The sequence below is a fragment of the Macaca fascicularis genome, chromosome 4, assembly GCF_037993035.2.
Source record: "Macaca fascicularis isolate 582-1 chromosome 4, T2T-MFA8v1.1".
Lineage (NCBI taxonomy): Eukaryota > Metazoa > Chordata > Mammalia > Primates > Cercopithecidae > Macaca > Macaca fascicularis.
Window position 1 is genome coordinate 146,144,562 of NC_088378.1, and position 19,918 is coordinate 146,164,479.

Consider the following 19,918-nt stretch of genomic DNA (forward strand, 5'->3'; position numbering starts at 1 on the left):
GTTGTTCAACAACATCAATCAGTACAAAAATGCAAATTAAATCTATCAAAGATTAACAGGAAACAACAGATCTCAAATCCCCTAAATGGAAAAACAATTAGTAACACAGATATTAGATAAAGATAAGTTACTTGAAGGATCAATTGATAAAAAGATACTTGGGTTTATTTCCAGGTTTGCGTTATCAAAAAGTGATGCATTCAACAGAGCATTTGAGGTAACTGCTAATTAGGGACGGTACTTCCTTCTCTTTCATCTAATGGGAGAGTGAAATCGGATTAGAACTAGAGCTTTCCTAATGAGATCTTTTCTCTCTTTGTCAGGATCCCGACTCAGATTGAAAAAGCAGAGGATGGTCACTGCCTTCCAGGTCTGAGGCCGTCTCCCAGAAGCTTCACTCCTGGCTTCGCCCTGGTAAGGAAGTTTCCGGAGGTGTTTGAAAACCTGGACACTTAAGTGGGACATGGAACGATATTTGTACTTGTGTCCCGGTTATAAGAACAGGCAGAAAGGACAAGTGTAATATGGGGGAATTAGCTCAGGTGGTAGAGCGCTTGCTTAGCATGCAAGAGGTAGCAGGATCAACGCCTGCATTCTCCAGCTTCTTTTAATCCCTAGTCTACCAGCGGTGTCTGATAAATACTTTCAGCGGATTTACCGCTCTTTATTCAATTCAGTGTCATCCTGTTATGTACATCTTTTTCTTTTTAAGGAAATGATACGTAGTATTACATGGAAAAGCAAAAAAAAAGGAAGAGATTAGTCACAAATGAGTTTTGCAAATACAGGTTTTGGGGCTTCAGCTCGAAGTTAATAAAATGTATTTTCGTGGGGAAACCAAACCTTAGCCTTTTGGGTTCAAAATATGAGAAACAGCCTAGAAATAGTGTCCCGAGGCAAGAGCAGGAGATTTGAATGTGCCAGTCTTTTGCTTTTAATTACATTGACAACACATGGTCAGGTAGAGGATGAAAATGTGTCTTCTATCAGATTATCTGAGAGTTGGCCAGGTATTTAGAAGAGAGACATGCAGGAGAGAGGTAAGGAAGGAGTATAAGTGAAGGTGGGAACTAGCATATTAACTCTAGTAGTCGGATACACTCACTAAGAAAAGTGACATTCAATCCTTCTATTCAACTCTCTGAAAGCTCGTTGTGACAAAATGTGCTCAAAACAAATTGGGACCTAGGTCTTCCTCTAATTTCCAACACGAACCACAATGTAAAAAATAAATAAATAAATAAATAAAATGTATTTTGGAAACTGCAACACTATCCTCTATTTAAAGAAACTACATGAGGCTCTGTATTAACAACACATAGGTTGACTTTAGCTCAGCTGGCCAAAGCAGAGCTCAAAATGCTGAAGAGAGTGGTCTTTGTGTAGGTGACTCCAGGAAGTTCTTGTAGGTCCCTGGGACGTGCCACTCTTTCCATCCTTCTTTCTTTCCCATCACTCAGATCTCTCTCTGACACCATTTGACTTCTCAGCATTGCCCTTTGTCAATTGTAATAGAAAGACCATGTTATTGATTACATGTTTTTCTATCTTATTTCCTTATTCATAAATGAACTCAAAAATGAATGTCAGACATAATGAACATGTTGTTGAATTTTTGTCCCATAGGAGCAGCCTCTTGCATTCTCAGGATGTGCCCTCCTAATAAACTGGGACCATGAAGGAGGGACCTGAAGCTGCCCCAAACCACCTGCAGCTCCATGAAGGTCATGCCTCCACCCACTAATCACTCTGAAAGTAGCGCCCTCCACTCTTCCCCAACCACATTTCCTTTTCAGGCAAAAACATTTCTACGGGTTTGTTAGACCCTAGCTTCTAATCCTTTCTTCAGTCTTTACTGATCTGAAGCCACTCTCTCCTTTGAGGCTTCTAAATTATCTGTATAGCCTTTCTCCATTCAGCAAATTTTCATCAGGCAAAATCCTACTTGATGCTACTTATACTCAGAGAAAAATGACTATGTTACTGTCTTAAATGAGAATTCTTCATAGGTGGAAAGCAGATTTGGAATCCACTACAACTCCAAGGCAGTGGAGCTAATGTAGCTTCCCCTGGGCTACAGGGGAAGTCTTCTTCGGTGGGCCTGGGAATTGAAGAACTAGACAGGCGTAAGAAGGACAAGTGTGGTGCCCAATGCAGCAAGAGAAGGGGGGAGGAAGCTGACAGGGAAGGAGAATGGCAAGGGAAGCACCTAAACAGCAGACACTGTATAGCCTGCATCTGTTTTTCCTTTTGCCTGAGAGATCCCTGAGCCCTGTGGTGACAAATTTCCATAATTTTTCCATATAAAAAACCGAAGATTAGAAACTATTTCTAGGCATTTTACCTGCATTAATATTAGTATGTGTACAGCATCCAAAATAGGGCCTAGACGACAATTGCACAGTACTACTACTTGTTGTTGTGGCAGTTTCTATGTGGATCATTGGCCTCATCCATTGTGCCTGGTGCTGAAGAAGTGCTTCAGGAATGACTCCACAGATTGAGATTAAAATTCTCAAGCTTTCTCTTTCTCAGCTCCTCCAAGGTTCTCTATCGCTTTCTGAGTCCTACAGGAGGAAAGTGCTCTTGAAGATGCGGCCGCGTACGGCGTAAGGCTCTGGGGCTGGGAGAAGGCGCCCCGCTACTTCCGGGCGGCCTTGCCTGCAAGGAGCAGGTGACGATCACAACTCTAGAGCAGGCTGCAAGAGCCATGCCCGCTAGCCAGGCAGTTCCGGGTGGTGCTTCTCCGTCTGGAATGTGCTCTCTACTTCCGAGAGATGAGGAAGGCGAAACTGGGAAGTGAGGAGAGAGGTCTCCCTCATGACCTTCTTTGGAAATCCCTATTCTTCACACTGTCAGGCTCATAGAACTTTGCTCAAGGCAGTATCTGAGAAGCTCCGCCCTCAATCTTGTCCTACCAGGGGTTTGGCGGCCCAGAGTCCCGGCAGGCTCCTAATAATCAGGAAAATGGGTGGGGTGCGGCGTTCCCCCAGTGGGGAATTAGCTCAGGCGGTAGAGCGCTCGCTTAGCATGCGAGAGGTAGCGGGATCAACGCCCGCATTCTCCAGCTTCTTGTCCGGTTTATGTCTCTTGGTCTGTATACCACGTTCTTTCTCCCGTTGGCGACATCGGTGCTTCTTACCTGGGAGAAGATCAGAGGAACCCGCCGCCTCCCTGGAGCCCGTGTTTCCCTGCTCCCCATACAAGAGTCTTGTTGCCCCTGCTTCCAGCCTCCCTTCTTTTCCACTCCTGCCTCAGGTTTGGCACTTCTAGGTACCCAGGTCTCAAGGCAAATTTCCCGTCTTTCGGCAAGTACAGCTAAAAGTGATGCCACACGATCTCTCAGTTCCTGCTATAGCTTCACAAATATCGTCTCCTCCGGAAAGTATGTCTTTTAAGTTATTCGCTTGTTTTTCTCTCCCCTAGATTGGGAGCTTCCTGAGTACCAAAACACTATGTAGTCTACGTAGTCTGTGTAGACTGTGCTCAACTCACTTCATCCCCATGTGTAGAGTTAAGGTTCTATAAAATACAGTTACTACCTTGAACAGATGAGGTGGGTGGTATAAGGAAACAGGGAGATAAAACACAAAGCAATACTTAAAAACATCATCCTGCCACATTTCTCAAATCTTAATAATAGCATTCACTAATGTATTTTGGTTTTTCTTTCTGCTTTCTCCATATCCATTTATTTATTTATTTATTTATTTTTACATTTGACTGACAATTTTACTTTTTTTTTTTTTTTAAATGACCAATCAGATTTTGCTATTTTCTAGTTAATTCCTGTGTTTCCTTCACCATTCTATTTTCTGGCTTTCTATCAGGCTGCTGATCTTCTTCTTCTTCTTTTTCTTTTTTTTTTTTTTCCTTCTTTTTCTTACTTCGTATATTTAATGCACTGATTTCTTCTAATGTTTTGTAACTTGGGTATTTAAAGGTATAATTTAAAATTAGAAAGCAGTTTCTACAGAATCCTTAGAAATATGTCATTATATTCTAAGGAGCTTGAAGATACACTTTTGATTCGTTTCTAAACTGTGCATTTGAGAATCTCTTCATGTTTACTTTTATGTTCATTCTTTCAATGTTATTTTCTAATTTTTGTGCATCATTTCCTTTATCAACACACAAATATATGAGTTATATATACCTGTATTTATGAACGGCAGCGGAACCACACATTAGTGCTAATATTGGTGTATTAATAATTATTGGTTTACCAATTGTAGCAAATGCACCACAATGATGCAAGATGTTAATAATAGGGGAAATTGTAAGAGAGGGAGAGTGATGGAGTTTATGGAAATTCTATGTATTCTGATCAATTTTTCTTTAAACCCAGAACTTCTCTAAAACATAATGTCTATCAATTTTAAAAACTAATATCAATAAAAGAAAGACCAGGGACCTTTTATGGATGAAAAGAGTCTTAAAAAACATACAAATCTGTAGATTTTAGTTTATTATTTATAATCAGCCATTAAGAGAAATTTTTTTTTTGTATGGGTGACAATCAGAAAAAAAGTTAGTGTTAGATCATATTTATGATCTATTACCAATTTGTTAACAAGTACTTAACACACATACAAACATGGCCCTAAAATTTCCTAGTTCTCTCAAGCGTTGATTTCATCCTTATCTCCACGGCCGAGTTCAAGAAAGCGAAATGTGTAATGGGTATTCCTCCTTTCCAAACTTCCTTCCAGTTCACAACCTAGTGCAGTCTACTTGCATGGGATGTTTCTTTTCCATCACAATGCTCTGAGATAACTAAGTCAAGGGAAGTTTGAGCAGCCCTCCAGACCCTCCAGATTTCAAAGGAAAGCCCACTGCTGCTGGTCTGGGGGAGCTGATGGCCTATTCATGGATGAGATGGACTAAGGACAGTGGGAAGCATAATGGACCAACAGTGTTGTTGGAGGGGACTGGGTGAGGAAGCAGGAGCCTAAACAATACTCTCCAGACACTGCCTGAACACTGTCTCCAGACCGGTCTTGTAGCATCAAAAATTACAGCTAAATATTGATTTCTTTCTGGTAATTATTTTGTTCAGCAACCTGGAAAAACTGACAAAAAATTATCTCATTCCCTTTCCTATCTAAAGTCTGAAATATTTCATTAAAATTTTAAAACTTAAAAAAAGTGCTTATTAGGCCAGGCTCGGTGGGAAGCCGAGGTGGGGGCGTGGCGGGGTGGGAGGTGGGAATCACTTGAGGCCAGGAGTTAGAGACCAGCCTGGCCAACACGGGGAAACCCTGTCTCTACTAAAAATACAAAATTAGCTGGGCGTGGTAGTGCTCGTCTGTAATCCCAGTTAGTCGGGAGGCTGAGGCAGGAGAACCTCTTGAACCTGGAAGGCAGAGGTGACAGTGAACCGAGATCGCACCACCGCACTCTCAAAAAAAAAAAAAAAAAAAAAAAAAAAAAAAAAAAAAAAAAAAAGTGCTTATTGAAATTTTTAAACTTGAAAGTGCTCTGACATATACATAAATCATTTTCTCTATATACATGGTTTTTGCACTTATACATGTCTAGACACCCTAGGAATGGTGGTGCCGTGGTGTGAACATGGAACCTGGAATGGACAGCCCCAAAACCTCCTCCTCCTCAACTGTTGACTCATCAACAGTCAGTCCGTAATCATAACTTCCTTAAAATACAAGAGCTGCAGAACATTCTGGGATATCTGTGCTAATTAATCTGGCAGTTCCCGCTGTGGCTTGCCCCAGGTGTGACGTGCTCTCTTTCGTGAAATTAGTAACTGCGAACTGTAACGGGAACAAGGCAATTGATTGCCTCTGCACTCTTGCCCAAAGCGTTCTCTGAGATGTTTGGTAGTTATTTGGGTCCTTACTTGACCTTCGTGGCCTTAAAACTAAGGGAACATGGCATTTGTGAATCTGAAAGACTTGTGATAATTTTCTCATTTCCTCCAGGCTGTGTGCTGCATCACTTTGAGTTTGCGGAGGGAACAGCCCTTTCTCAGGGCCCCCTCATGTCCTGAGTGTCATCCTCAGAATGTGGAGCTTGGGCTCAATTTGAAGAGGGTGTGAAGGCCAGCCAAAATGCAGTCCTGCTCTGTAAATCCCTTCCTCTGACTAGCTTGATTTTAGGCTCTGAGAATGGATGGGGTGGGATTGCTCTTCAGTACTTTCTGCTGAGACATTTTTGTATATTCATTTCTATCTCAAGGAGCCTCTATAACAAAGGAGAAAAAACTGTCTCGGGTTCTGTGTGTGGCACATGAGTTTGAAGGATTTCTCAGACTATTGTTCAGGACTGGCGTTACAGATGAAACGCCAGTTAGATTCAGGACCAGTGATGATGGGATCCCTGGCAGGCGGATATAACACCTCGTTGAGGACAGACTGCCCACCACTCTCCTTCTTTCTCTCTTTCTGAATTTATTTTCTATAAATTCCACTGGGTATCAGAACCTTCCTTCGGCTGACTGGCGCTTTGCAATTTCCTCTCCAAGCCCGGATCTGTTCCCCCAAATTCTCTCGTTCCCGCTTCTAGCTTCTCTTTTTAGCTCCTCTAGGTTCGCGTCATCGGCTTTCCTTGTTTCCCAGGTTGAATCCCCAGTTCCAAGCAGCGGAGAGGTCTTCTTGTCATAAAATTAACTTCCCTCGGCTCCTGTAACCCTCCCACCCGCCGTGTAGCACTCTGCATCTCTGAGAAGAAAGTGACCACCCCAGCCCAGCACAGATTTTCTTCGTCTTTGAGCACCTGCTCGGAGTTCCCGCCCCTGGTCGCTCCTCGGTTTTCCCGCATGGCACACATACAGTCTGTTGGATGTCGGTCAAAGATATAAAGGTATTGCCAGCCCCCGCCAGGGAACCATTTGGGGGAAAACAGATCAGTGATTCCCTGTCGTCTGTGTACCATAAAAATAAAAACATAAAAATAAGAAGATCAATGTATTCGACATCTGCACCCAAGCGTACAGCTCTGAGGTGATCAACTGGGAAGCGACGGTTGCCCCACCCAGAGGAAAGAAAGGAGCAAAGTCGGAGAATGCGGACGCGGACCCTGCAGGCCGCTGCCTCCCAAGTGAGCTGGTTACAAATTCCGCTATCCCCAGCCCCCACCCCGCTATTGGCTATTTGAGGCGTGCGGGAGTTTTTTCCGGACTAGAAGTCTTATGTTCCACCTGGTTTTTCGGGGCCACTCAACATTCCTGAGCTCCACCCCTGCCAAGGTGGAGCCAGCACAGGACTGCAGGCGGAGTCTCCAGACTCATCCAGAAACAGCCACTGCGCGGAGCCGCGAGCGCGTGTCAAACGAGCACCCATAGACAGCTACTGTGGGAAAGCTCTGGGCCCGACGCAATTCCACTTGCTTGATATTTTAGAAAAGAAGCAATTATACCCCAGCTGTAAAGGGAGTGGGAATTACAGCTACAACAGGTACCAGGAAAGTAAGCGTTCCTTGCAAAAGCTGCCCTCTCTGAGGCTCGAACTCAGGACCTTCAGATTATGAGACTGACGCGCTGCCCACTGCGCTAAGAGGGCGACGAAATGCGGGGCCCCGCCAGATTCTACAGGAATTTCCTAATTTCTTTCCGCAGGCGGGTAGTTTTGGGGCTTCAGTTTTCTTCGCCCGGGGTCGCTAGTTCTCCAAGATTCTTTCCAATAGGCACGCGTAGGCTCCTTTTTAGCCCATCGGAAGAACCTCACACTCGGAAGCCGTAGTGTACTGAACAATTATGCCTGACCTCGTTTTCTATTGATCTGGATCTTCGTCCCCTCAGATGTATTAGGCAATATTTACTGTCCACAGTTTCCTTAGTTGGGATAGCGGGCTCTCACTAAATCGTAGTTGAATGAATGAAAAGCTCCCAAACACGTCTGTAGTTTACACTTAACCTGTCTTAATTTAAATTTGCATTTCCACTTATGTCACCTGAGATATTCCCCTCAAAATACACCAACTGATTTTATGATGAGTCTTCATGTTTTCTTCACCGCTATGTTCCAAAAACCCTATTGAAGATTTTATTCCCATAATTTCATTGAGTCCAGTTTATTGCCATAAATCTATACATCATTATTCCCATCTTACTGATGAAACTGAGGCTCAGCGGAACTAAATCCACAGCTGATAAGGGGCAAAATCAGACCTTGAAAGCAGATTTTGTTTCCAAAAAGTGCGTTGTGCTCTTTCTCCCTCTAGATCATGTAATCTCCCCTTTTCCTCTCCACACCACCACGCTCATTCGTTAAGCAAATAGTTACAGAATTTTAGATTCGTTGGTCCATTCAACAAACGTTAATTCACCATCTGCCGTGTACCCGGCATTTATGTTCTAGATTTGCAAGGCATCCTTGGCCCTTTATCCCTCACTTCCCTACAAACACCTTGAATCATGTGTTCTCAAAGTGCGGTGCCCAGACCCACCACATAATTCTTGAGGACACATTCCATTTCAGGTACTGTGCTACCTGAAGGCTTTGAGGATTCAGAGGAAACTGAGCCATCCCTGACCTCAGGAGCTGACAGGACAAACTGTCCTGTCCGGTCCAGTTCCTATACTCTCAAACTTCCGGATTCTTATAAATGCATCCTCCTAAATATTTTATTTTGATACTGTAACTCTTCTGCTCTGTACTAGTTTGCGAGGGCTGCCATAATAAATATCACAGACCCAGTGGCTTAACCCACAGAAAATGTTCTCAGTTCTGGAGGCTAGAAGGGTTGTTAGCTTTGATTTCTCCTGAGGCCTCGCTCCTTGGCTCGCAGATGGTCACTTACCTTCTCGCTGTATTCTCGCATGCTCTCTCTCTATACACGTATTTCCATCTTTTCTTATAAGAACGCCTGTTGGGAGTTACGGTTTCAACATGAATTTGGTGACGGGTGGGGCGGGACACAATTCTACCAAAACATGCTCAAAATTGTTTACATTTTCACCTTCAAATTTGCCGTAGACTTTGTTACTGGAAAGCACTACGGGTTTTTTTGTTTTTTGTTTTTTGTTTTTTTTTGTTTTGTTTTGTTTTTTTTAACAAATATTTTAAAGTCCCTTAATTAAACAGACCACATACCTTTCCTTATCTAGGAATTCCCACTCCAATGCCCGGTCCACACCCCCATTATTTCTCCTCATCTCCATTCTTCAAGGCCCATTCTTGATTCTTTCATTCTCATTTGAAGCAATGTAGCATGGAGGAATGTAGCACACTAGTTTTTCCCTCTGAATTGCATGAGTCGTTGTCAGTAACTGTCTTACGGTTTTTGCTGTTATGACATTTAGTATGGATGTGTGATATTTTTCATTAATATCCTCCATCTAGTAGTCATTGTTTCCATAAGGAAGCGCAGCCAGTGTGAACTACAGTCCAAAACCTCACATATGCATAGACTGGTTATGTAGTCTAAAGAAATTCCTGGCTCTGAATCCTAATTCTGAAGGTTGTGGTAAACTTCAGTCCTTTGCTGTCTTATTCACTCAGGTTCATGCCAAGCTTATGGGACCCAATGCAGGTCCCAGGAAAAGGAGGGAGGGATGTAATGCTGAACCTGTTCCTATTTCTACCTGCCAGGTTTGTTGTTGTTGTTTGTTTGTTTGTTTTTCAGGTGGAAGCTCAACAGCATCCATGCCATGGGTGATTGATGCTATGTTTCTCTAATGTTAGGAGTATCTTTTTCTAATGAACTCTCTCCTTGATGATCTCTTGTCATCTGTCTTGGCCAATGTCAGTAAGGGGTCTGCATGTAAAAATGCTCATAGGCACCTGAGATGTTCATCTTTTCCTCCTTGTTTGGGTGAATTGTTTCTTTCTTAATGCATATATGCACGTGCACATACATGTGTACATACATGCGCACACAGCTGCACACGCACATGTGTAGATGCATGCACTTGTATGTGTACCTACATGTACGCATACACGTATGCATTCTCATGTACATACATGCACGAATGCTCGCATGCATGTTTAGGTACCTGTATACAAACGTGATTCACACACAAATACGTGTGTGACACGTATTCACACATAAATACGTGTGTGCACAATGCATATATGTATGCAAACACATGTGTGCATGCATGCGTACACACATGCATACGCACATACATGGATGCATACACACGCATGTGGGTAAACACATACACATGTACACACATGCATGCAGACGTGTGTGCACATGTCTATCTGCATGTATATCTACACACATACCTGCATACATAGTGTGTACACACATCCATGCATGCATACATACTGTGTACAAAATGCATGGATACACATACATCCATGCACACACACCCACATGCATTTGCACATACATGTGTACATATCTTTACACACTCACACATGCACACACGTGCACATGTATACATACACCTGTGCACATGTATACGTACACCTATACTCAAGTTAAGATGCATGTACACGTTTGTACACGTGTGTACATACACGTAGGCATCTACACATACACGTATACACGCACATCTACACATACACGTATACACACATACACACATACATGGACACATACATACTGCATACATAATACGTGAATACACATAAATGCATGCCACACACACGTATTTTTACACGTTCATGTGTGTATGTATGTGTGCGCACACATGTATGTGTGTATACGTGTTTGTATGTACGTATAGGTGTACATATACATGTGCACAGACGTCTGCATGCATGTGTGGGTACACATGTGTATTTGTGTGTATGTGCAGGTGCATATGCATATGCATACATGCATGTAAATGCTGTGCACACGTAGCTATACATTCCAGCTTGTATGTACACATATACACACATATACACACTGGGATGTACAGCTATGTGTGTGTATGTGCACATACACACTGGGATGTACAGCTGTGTGTGTGTATGTGCACATACACACTGGGATGTATAGCTGTGTGTGTATGTGCACATACACAATGGGATGTATAGCTGTGTGTGTGTATGTGCACATACACAATGGGATGTATAGCTGTGTGTGTGTATGTGCACATACACACTGGGATGTATAGCTGTGTGTGTGTATGTGCACATACACACTGGAATGTATAGCTGTGTGTGTGTATGTGCACATACACACTGGAATGTATAGCTATGCAGTATGTATATGTATTATGTATGCAGTATGTATGTGTCCATGTATGTGTGTATGTGTGTATACGTGTATGTGTAGATGTGCGTGTATACGTGTATGTGTAGATGCCTACGTGTATGTACACACGTGTACAAACGTGTACATGCATCTTAACTTGAGTATAGGTGTACGTATACATGTGCACAGGTGTATGTATACATGTGCACGTGTGTGCATGTGTGAGTGTGTAAAGATATGTACACATGTATGTGCAAATGCATGTGGGTGTGTGTGCATGGATGTATGTGTATCCATGCATTTTGTACACAGTATGTATGCATGCATGGATGTGTGTACACACTATGTATGCAGGTATGTGTGTAGATATACATGCAGATAGACATGTGCACACACGTCTGCATGCATGTGTGTACATGTGTATGTGTTTACCCACATGCGTGTGTATGCATCCATGTATGTGCGTATGCATGTGTGTACGCATGCATGCACACATGTGTTTGCATACATATATGCATTGTGCACACACGTATTTATGTGTGAATACGTGTCACACACGTATTTGTGTGTGAATCACGTTTGTATACAGGTACCTAAACATGCATGCGAGCATTCGTGCATGTATGTACATGAGAATGCATACGTGTATGCGTACATGTAGGTACACATACAAGTGCATGCATCTACACATGTGCGTGTGCAGCTGTGTGCGCATGTATGTACACATGTATGTGCACGTGCATATATGCATTAAGAAAGAAACAATTCACCCAAACAAGGAGGAAAAGATGAACATCTCAGGTGCCTATGAGCATTTTTACATGCAGACCCCTTACTGACATTGGCCAAGACAGATGACAAGAGATCATCAAGGAGAGAGTTCATTAGAAAAAGATACTCCTAACATTAGAGAAACATAGCATCAATCACCCATGGCATGGATGCTGTTGAGCTTCCACCTGAAAAACAAACAAACAAACAACAACAACAAACCTGGCAGGTAGAAATAGGAACAGGTTCAGCATTACATCCCTCCCTCCTTTTCCTGGGACCTGCATTGGGTCCCATAAGCTTGGCATGAACCTGAGTGAATAAGACAGCAAAGGACTGAAGTTTACCACAACCTTCAGAATTAGGATTCAGAGCCAGGAATTTCTTTAGACTACATAACCAGTCTATGCATATGTGAGGTTTTGGACTGTAGTTCACACTGGCTGCGCTTCCTTATGGAAACAATGACTACTAGATGGAGGATATTAATGAAAAATATCACACATCCATACTAAATGTCATAACAGCAAAAACCGTAAGACAGTTACTGACAACGACTCATGCAATTCAGAGGGAAAAACTAGTGTGCTACATTCCTCCATGCTACATTGCTTCAAATGAGAATGAAAGAATCAAGAATGGGCCTTGAAGAATGGAGATGAGGAGAAATAATGGGGGTGTGGACCGGGCATTGGAGTGGGAATTCCTAGATAAGGAAAGGTATGTGGTCTGTTTAATTAAGGGACTTTAAAATATTTGTTAAAAAAAACAAAACAAAACAAAAAAAAACAAAAAACAAAAAACAAAAAAACCCGTAGTGCTTTCCAGTAACAAAGTCTACGGCAAATTTGAAGGTGAAAATGTAAACAATTTTGAGCATGTTTTGGTAGAATTGTGTCCCGCCCCACCCGTCACCAAATTCATGTTGAAACCGTAACTCCCAACAGGCGTTCTTATAAGAAAAGATGGAAATACGTGTATAGAGAGAGAGCATGCGAGAATACAGCGAGAAGGTAAGTGACCATCTGCGAGCCAAGGAGCGAGGCCTCAGGAGAAATCAAAGCTAACAACCCTTCTAGCCTCCAGAACTGAGAACATTTTCTGTGGGTTAAGCCACTGGGTCTGTGATATTTATTATGGCAGCCCTCGCAAACTAGTACAGAGCAGAAGAGTTACAGTATCAAAATAAAATATTTAGGAGGATGCATTTATAAGAATCCGGAAGTTTGAGAGTATAGGAACTGGACCGGACAGGACAGTTTGTCCTGTCAGCTCCTGAGGTCAGGGATGGCTCAGTTTCCTCTGAATCCTCAAAGCCTTCAGGTAGCACAGTACCTGAAATGGAATGTGTCCTCAAGAATTATGTGGTGGGTCTGGGCACCGCACTTTGAGAACACATGATTCAAGGTGTTTGTAGGGAAGTGAGGGATAAAGGGCCAAGGATGCCTTGCAAATCTAGAACATAAATGCCGGGTACACGGCAGATGGTGAATTAACGTTTGTTGAATGGACCAACGAATCTAAAATTCTGTAACTATTTGCTTAACGAATGAGCGTGGTGGTGTGGAGAGGAAAAGGGGAGATTACATGATCTAGAGGGAGAAAGAGCACAACGCACTTTTTGGAAACAAAATCTGCTTTCAAGGTCTGATTTTGCCCCTTATCAGCTGTGGATTTAGTTCCGCTGAGCCTCAGTTTCATCAGTAAGATGGGAATAATGATGTATAGATTTATGGCAATAAACTGGACTCAATGAAATTATGGGAATAAAATCTTCAATAGGGTTTTTGGAACATAGCGGTGAAGAAAACATGAAGACTCATCATAAAATCAGTTGGTGTATTTTGAGGGGAATATCTCAGGTGACATAAGTGGAAATGCAAATTTAAATTAAGACAGGTTAAGTGTAAACTACAGACGTGTTTGGGAGCTTTTCATTCATTCAACTACGATTTAGTGAGAGCCCGCTATCCCAACTAAGGAAACTGTGGACAGTAAATATTGCCTAATACATCTGAGGGGACGAAGATCCAGATCAATAGAAAACGAGGTCAGGCATAATTGTTCAGTACACTACGGCTTCCGAGTGTGAGGTTCTTCCGATGGGCTAAAAAGGAGCCTACGCGTGCCTATTGGAAAGAATCTTGGAGAACTAGCGACCCCGGGCGAAGAAAACTGAAGCCCCAAAACTACCCGCCTGCGGAAAGAAATTAGGAAATTCCTGTAGAATCTGGCGGGGCCCCGCATTTCGTCGCCCTCTTAGCGCAGTGGGCAGCGCGTCAGTCTCATAATCTGAAGGTCCTGAGTTCGAGCCTCAGAGAGGGCAGCTTTTGCAAGGAACGCTTACTTTCCTGGTACCTGTTGTAGCTGTAATTCCCACTCCCTTTACAGCTGGGGTATAATTGCTTCTTTTCTAAAATATCAAGCAAGTGGAATTGCGTCGGGCCCAGAGCTTTCCCACAGTAGCTGTCTATGGGTGCTCGTTTGACACGCGCTCGCGGCTCCGCGCAGTGGCTGTTTCTGGATGAGTCTGGAGACTCCGCCTGCAGTCCTGTGCTGGCTCCACCTTGGCAGGGGTGGAGCTCAGGAATGTTGAGTGGCCCCGAAAAACCAGGTGGAACATAAGACTTCTAGTCCGGAAAAAACTCCCGCACGCCTCAAATAGCCAATAGCGGGGTGGGGGCTGGGGATAGCGGAATTTGTAACCAGCTCACTTGGGAGGCAGCGGCCTGCAGGGTCCGCGTCCGCATTCTCCGACTTTGCTCCTTTCTTTCCTCTGGGTGGGGCAACCGTCGCTTCCCAGTTGATCACCTCAGAGCTGTACGCTTGGGTGCAGATGTCGAATACATTGATCTTCTTATTTTTATGTTTTTATTTTTATGGTACACAGACGACAGGGAATCACTGATCTGTTTTCCCCCAAATGGTTCCCTGGCGGGGGCTGGCAATACCTTTATATCTTTGACCGACATCCAACAGACTGTATGTGTGCCATGCGGGAAAACCGAGGAGCGACCAGGGGCGGGAACTCCGAGCAGGTGCTCAAAGACGAAGAAAATCTGTGCTGGGCTGGGGTGGTCACTTTCTTCTCAGAGATGCAGAGTGCTACACGGCGGGTGGGAGGGTTACAGGAGCCGAGGGAAGTTAATTTTATGACAAGAAGACCTCTCCGCTGCTTGGAACTGGGGATTCAACCTGGGAAACAAGGAAAGCCGATGACGCGAACCTAGAGGAGCTAAAAAGAGAAGCTAGAAGCGGGAACGAGAGAATTTGGGGGAACAGATCCGGGCTTGGAGAGGAAATTGCAAAGCGCCAGTCAGCCGAAGGAAGGTTCTGATACCCAGTGGAATTTATAGAAAATAAATTCAGAAAGAGAGAAAGAAGGAGAGTGGTGGGCAGTCTGTCCTCAACGAGGTGTTATATCCGCCTGCCAGGGATCCCATCATCACTGGTCCTGAATCTAACTGGCGTTTCATCTGTAACGCCAGTCCTGAACAATAGTCTGAGAAATCCTTCAAACTCATGTGCCACACACAGAACCCGAGACAGTTTTTTCTCCTTTGTTATAGAGGCTCCTTGAGATAGAAATGAATATACAAAAATGTCTCAGCAGAAAGTACTGAAGAGCAATCCCACCCCATCCATTCTCAGAGCCTAAAATCAAGCTAGTCAGAGGAAGGGATTTACAGAGCAGGACTGCATTTTGGCTGGCCTTCACACCCTCTTCAAATTGAGCCCAAGCTCCACATTCTGAGGATGACACTCAGGACATGAGGGGGCCCTGAGAAAGGGCTGTTCCCTCCGCAAACTCAAAGTGATGCAGCACACAGCCTGGAGGAAATGAGAAAATTATCACAAGTCTTTCAGATTCACAAATGCCATGTTCCCTTAGTTTTAAGGCCACGAAGGTCAAGTAAGGACCCAAATAACTACCAAACATCTCAGAGAACGCTTTGGGCAAGAGTGCAGAGGCAATCAATTGCCTTGTTCCCGTTACAGTTCGCAGTTACTAATTTCACGAAAGAGAGCACGTCACACCTGGGGCAAGCCACAGCGGGAACTGCCAGATTAATTAGCACAGATATCCCAGAATGTTCTGCAGCTCTTGTATTTTAAGGAAGTTATGATTACGGACTGACTGTTGATGAGTCAACAGTTGAGGAGGAGGAGGTTTTGGGGCTGTCCATTCCAGGTTCCATGTTCACACCACGGCACCACCATTCCTAGGGTGTCTAGACATGTATAAGTGCAAAAACCATGTATATAGAGAAAATGATTTATGTATATGTCAGAGCACTTTCAAGTTTAAAAATTTCAATAAGCACTTTTTTTTTTTTTTTTTTTTTTTTTTTTTTTTTTTTTTTTTTTTGAGAGTGCGGTGGTGCGATCTCGGTTCACTGTCACCTCTGCCTTCCAGGTTCAAGAGGTTCTCCTGCCTCAGCCTCCCGACTAACTGGGATTACAGACGAGCACTACCACGCCCAGCTAATTTTGTATTTTTAGTAGAGACAGGGTTTCCCCGTGTTGGCCAGGCTGGTCTCTAACTCCTGGCCTCAAGTGATTCCCACCTCCCACCCCGCCACGCCCCCACCTCGGCTTCCCACCGAGCCTGGCCTAATAAGCACTTTTTTTAAGTTTTAAAATTTTAATGAAATATTTCAGACTTTAGATAGGAAAGGGAATGAGATAATTTTTTGTCAGTTTTTCCAGGTTGCTGAACAAAATAATTACCAGAAAGAAATCAATATTTAGCTGTAATTTTTGATGCTACAAGACCGGTCTGGAGACAGTGTTCAGGCAGTGTCTGGAGAGTATTGTTTAGGCTCCTGCTTCCTCACCCAGTCCCCTCCAACAACACTGTTGGTCCATTATGCTTCCCACTGTCCTTAGTCCATCTCATCCATGAATAGGCCATCAGCTCCCCCAGACCAGCAGCAGTGGGCTTTCCTTTGAAATCTGGAGGGTCTGGAGGGCTGCTCAAACTTCCCTTGACTTAGTTATCTCAGAGCATTGTGATGGAAAAGAAACATCCCATGCAAGTAGACTGCACTAGGTTGTGAACTGGAAGGAAGTTTGGAAAGGAGGAATACCCATTACACATTTCGCTTTCTTGAACTCGGCCGTGGAGATAAGGATGAAATCAACGCTTGAGAGAACTAGGAAATTTTAGGGCCATGTTTGTATGTGTGTTAAGTACTTGTTAACAAATTGGTAATAGATCATAAATATGATCTAACACTAACTTTTTTTCTGATTGTCACCCATACAAAAAAAAAATTTCTCTTAATGGCTGATTATAAATAATAAACTAAAATCTACAGATTTGTATGTTTTTTAAGACTCTTTTCATCCATAAAAGGTCCCTGGTCTTTCTTTTATTGATATTAGTTTTTAAAATTGATAGACATTATGTTTTAGAGAAGTTCTGGGTTTAAAGAAAAATTGATCAGAATACATAGAATTTCCATAAACTCCATCACTCTCCCTCTCTTACAATTTCCCCTATTATTAACATCTTGCATCATTGTGGTGCATTTGCTACAATTGGTAAACCAATAATTATTAATACACCAATATTAGCACTAATGTGTGGTTCCGCTGCCGTTCATAAATACAGGTATATATAACTCATATATTTGTGTGTTGATAAAGGAAATGATGCACAAAAATTAGAAAATAACATTGAAAGAATGAACATAAAAGTAAACATGAAGAGATTCTCAAATGCACAGTTTAGAAACGAATCAAAAGTGTATCTTCAAGCTCCTTAGAATATAATGACATATTTCTAAGGATTCTGTAGAAACTGCTTTCTAATTTTAAATTATACCTTTAAATACCCAAGTTACAAAACATTAGAAGAAATCAGTGCATTAAATATACGAAGTAAGAAAAAGAAGGAAAAAAAAAAAAAAGAAAAAGAAGAAGAAGAAGATCAGCAGCCTGATAGAAAGCCAGAAAATAGAATGGTGAAGGAAACACAGGAATTAACTAGAAAATAGCAAAATCTGATTGGTCATTTAAAAAAAAAAAAAAAGTAAAATTGTCAGTCAAATGTAAAAATAAATAAATAAATAAATAAATGGATATGGAGAAAGCAGAAAGAAAAACCAAAATACATTAGTGAATGCTATTATTAAGATTTGAGAAATGTGGCAGGATGATGTTTTTAAGTATTGCTTTGTGTTTTATCTCCCTGTTTCCTTATACCACCCACCTCATCTGTTCAAGGTAGTAACTGTATTTTATAGAACCTTAACTCTACACATGGGGATGAAGTGAGTTGAGCACAGTCTACACAGACTACGTAGACTACATAGTGTTTTGGTACTCAGGAAGCTCCCAATCTAGGGGAGAGAAAAACAAGCGAATAACTTAAAAGACATACTTTCCGGAGGAGACGATATTTGTGAAGCTATAGCAGGAACTGAGAGATCGTGTGGCATCACTTTTAGCTGTACTTGCCGAAAGACGGGAAATTTGCCTTGAGACCTGGGTACCTAGAAGTGCCAAACCTGAGGCAGGAGTGGAAAAGAAGGGAGGCTGGAAGCAGGGGCAACAAGACTCTTGTATGGGGAGCAGGGAAACACGGGCTCCAGGGAGGCGGCGGGTTCCTCTGATCTTCTCCCAGGTAAGAAGCACCGATGTCGCCAACGGGAGAAAGAACGTGGTATACAGACCAAGAGACATAAACCGGACAAGAAGCTGGAGAATGCGGGCGTTGATCCCGCTACCTCTCGCATGCTAAGCGAGCGCTCTACCGCCTGAGCTAATTCCCCACTGGGGGAACGCCGCACCCCACCCATTTTCCTGATTATTAGGAGCCTGCCGGGACTCTGGGCCGCCAAACCCCTGGTAGGACAAGATTGAGGGCGGAGCTTCTCAGATACTGCCTTGAGCAAAGTTCTATGAGCCTGACAGTGTGAAGAATAGGGATTTCCAAAGAAGGTCATGAGGGAGACCTCTCTCCTCACTTCCCAGTTTCGCCTTCCTCATCTCTCGGAAGTAGAGAGCACATTCCAGACGGAGAAGCACCACCCGGAACTGCCTGGCTAGCGGGCATGGCTCTTGCAGCCTGCTCTAGAGTTGTGATCGTCACCTGCTCCTTGCAGGCAAGGCCGCCCGGAAGTAGCGGGGCGCCTTCTCCCAGCCCCAGAGCCTTACGCCGTACGCGGCCGCATCTTCAAGAGCACTTTCCTCCTGTAGGACTCAGAAAGCGATAGAGAACCTTGGAGGAGCTGAGAAAGAGAAAGCTTGAGAATTTTAATCTCAATCTGTGGAGTCATTCCTGAAGCACTTCTTCAGCACCAGGCACAATGGATGAGGCCAATGATCCACATAGAAACTGCCACAACAACAAGTAGTAGTACTGTGCAATTGTCGTCTAGGCCCTATTTTGGATGCTGTACACATACTAATATTAATGCAGGTAAAATGCCTAGAAATAGTTTCTAATCTTCGGTTTTTTATATGGAAAAATTATGGAAATTTGTCACCACAGGGCTCAGGGATCTCTCAGGCAAAAGGAAAAACAGATGCAGGCTATACAGTGTCTGCTGTTTAGGTGCTTCCCTTGCCATTCTCCTTCCCTGTCAGCTTCCTCCCCCCTTCTCTTGCTGCATTGGGCACCACACTTGTCCTTCTTACGCCTGTCTAGTTCTTCAATTCCCAGGCCCACCGAAGAAGACTTCCCCTGTAGCCCAGGGGAAGCTACATTAGCTCCACTGCCTTGGAGTTGTAGTGGATTCCAAATCTGCTTTCCACCTATGAAGAATTCTCATTTAAGACAGTAACATAGTCATTTTTCTCTGAGTATAAGTAGCATCAAGTAGGATTTTGCCTGATGAAAATTTGCTGAATGGAGAAAGGCTATACAGATAATTTAGAAGCCTCAAAGGAGAGAGTGGCTTCAGATCAGTAAAGACTGAAGAAAGGATTAGAAGCTAGGGTCTAACAAACCCGTAGAAATGTTTTTGCCTGAAAAGGAAATGTGGTTGGGGAAGAGTGGAGGGCGCTACTTTCAGAGTGATTAGTGGGTGGAGGCATGACCTTCATG

The 19,918-nt window shown here is 43.2% G+C and overlaps 3 non-coding genes across 3 annotated transcripts; 1 reads left to right on the forward strand and 2 right to left on the reverse strand.

The window, feature by feature from the left end:
- Positions 1–7,447: 7,447 nt before the first annotated feature.
- Positions 7,448–7,520, reverse strand: TRNAM-CAU (transfer RNA methionine (anticodon CAU)). The gene has a single exon. It is a non-coding gene; the product is annotated as a tRNA-Met (tRNA).
- Positions 7,521–14,115: 6,595 nt separating this feature from the next.
- On the forward strand, positions 14,116–14,188 carry TRNAM-CAU (transfer RNA methionine (anticodon CAU)). Its single transcript has one exon. It is a non-coding gene; the product is annotated as a tRNA-Met (tRNA).
- Positions 14,189–18,568: 4,380 nt separating this feature from the next.
- Positions 18,569–18,641, reverse strand: TRNAA-AGC (transfer RNA alanine (anticodon AGC)). Its single transcript has one exon. It is a non-coding gene; the product is annotated as a tRNA-Ala (tRNA).
- Between the last annotated feature and the right edge of the window lie 1,277 nt (positions 18,642–19,918).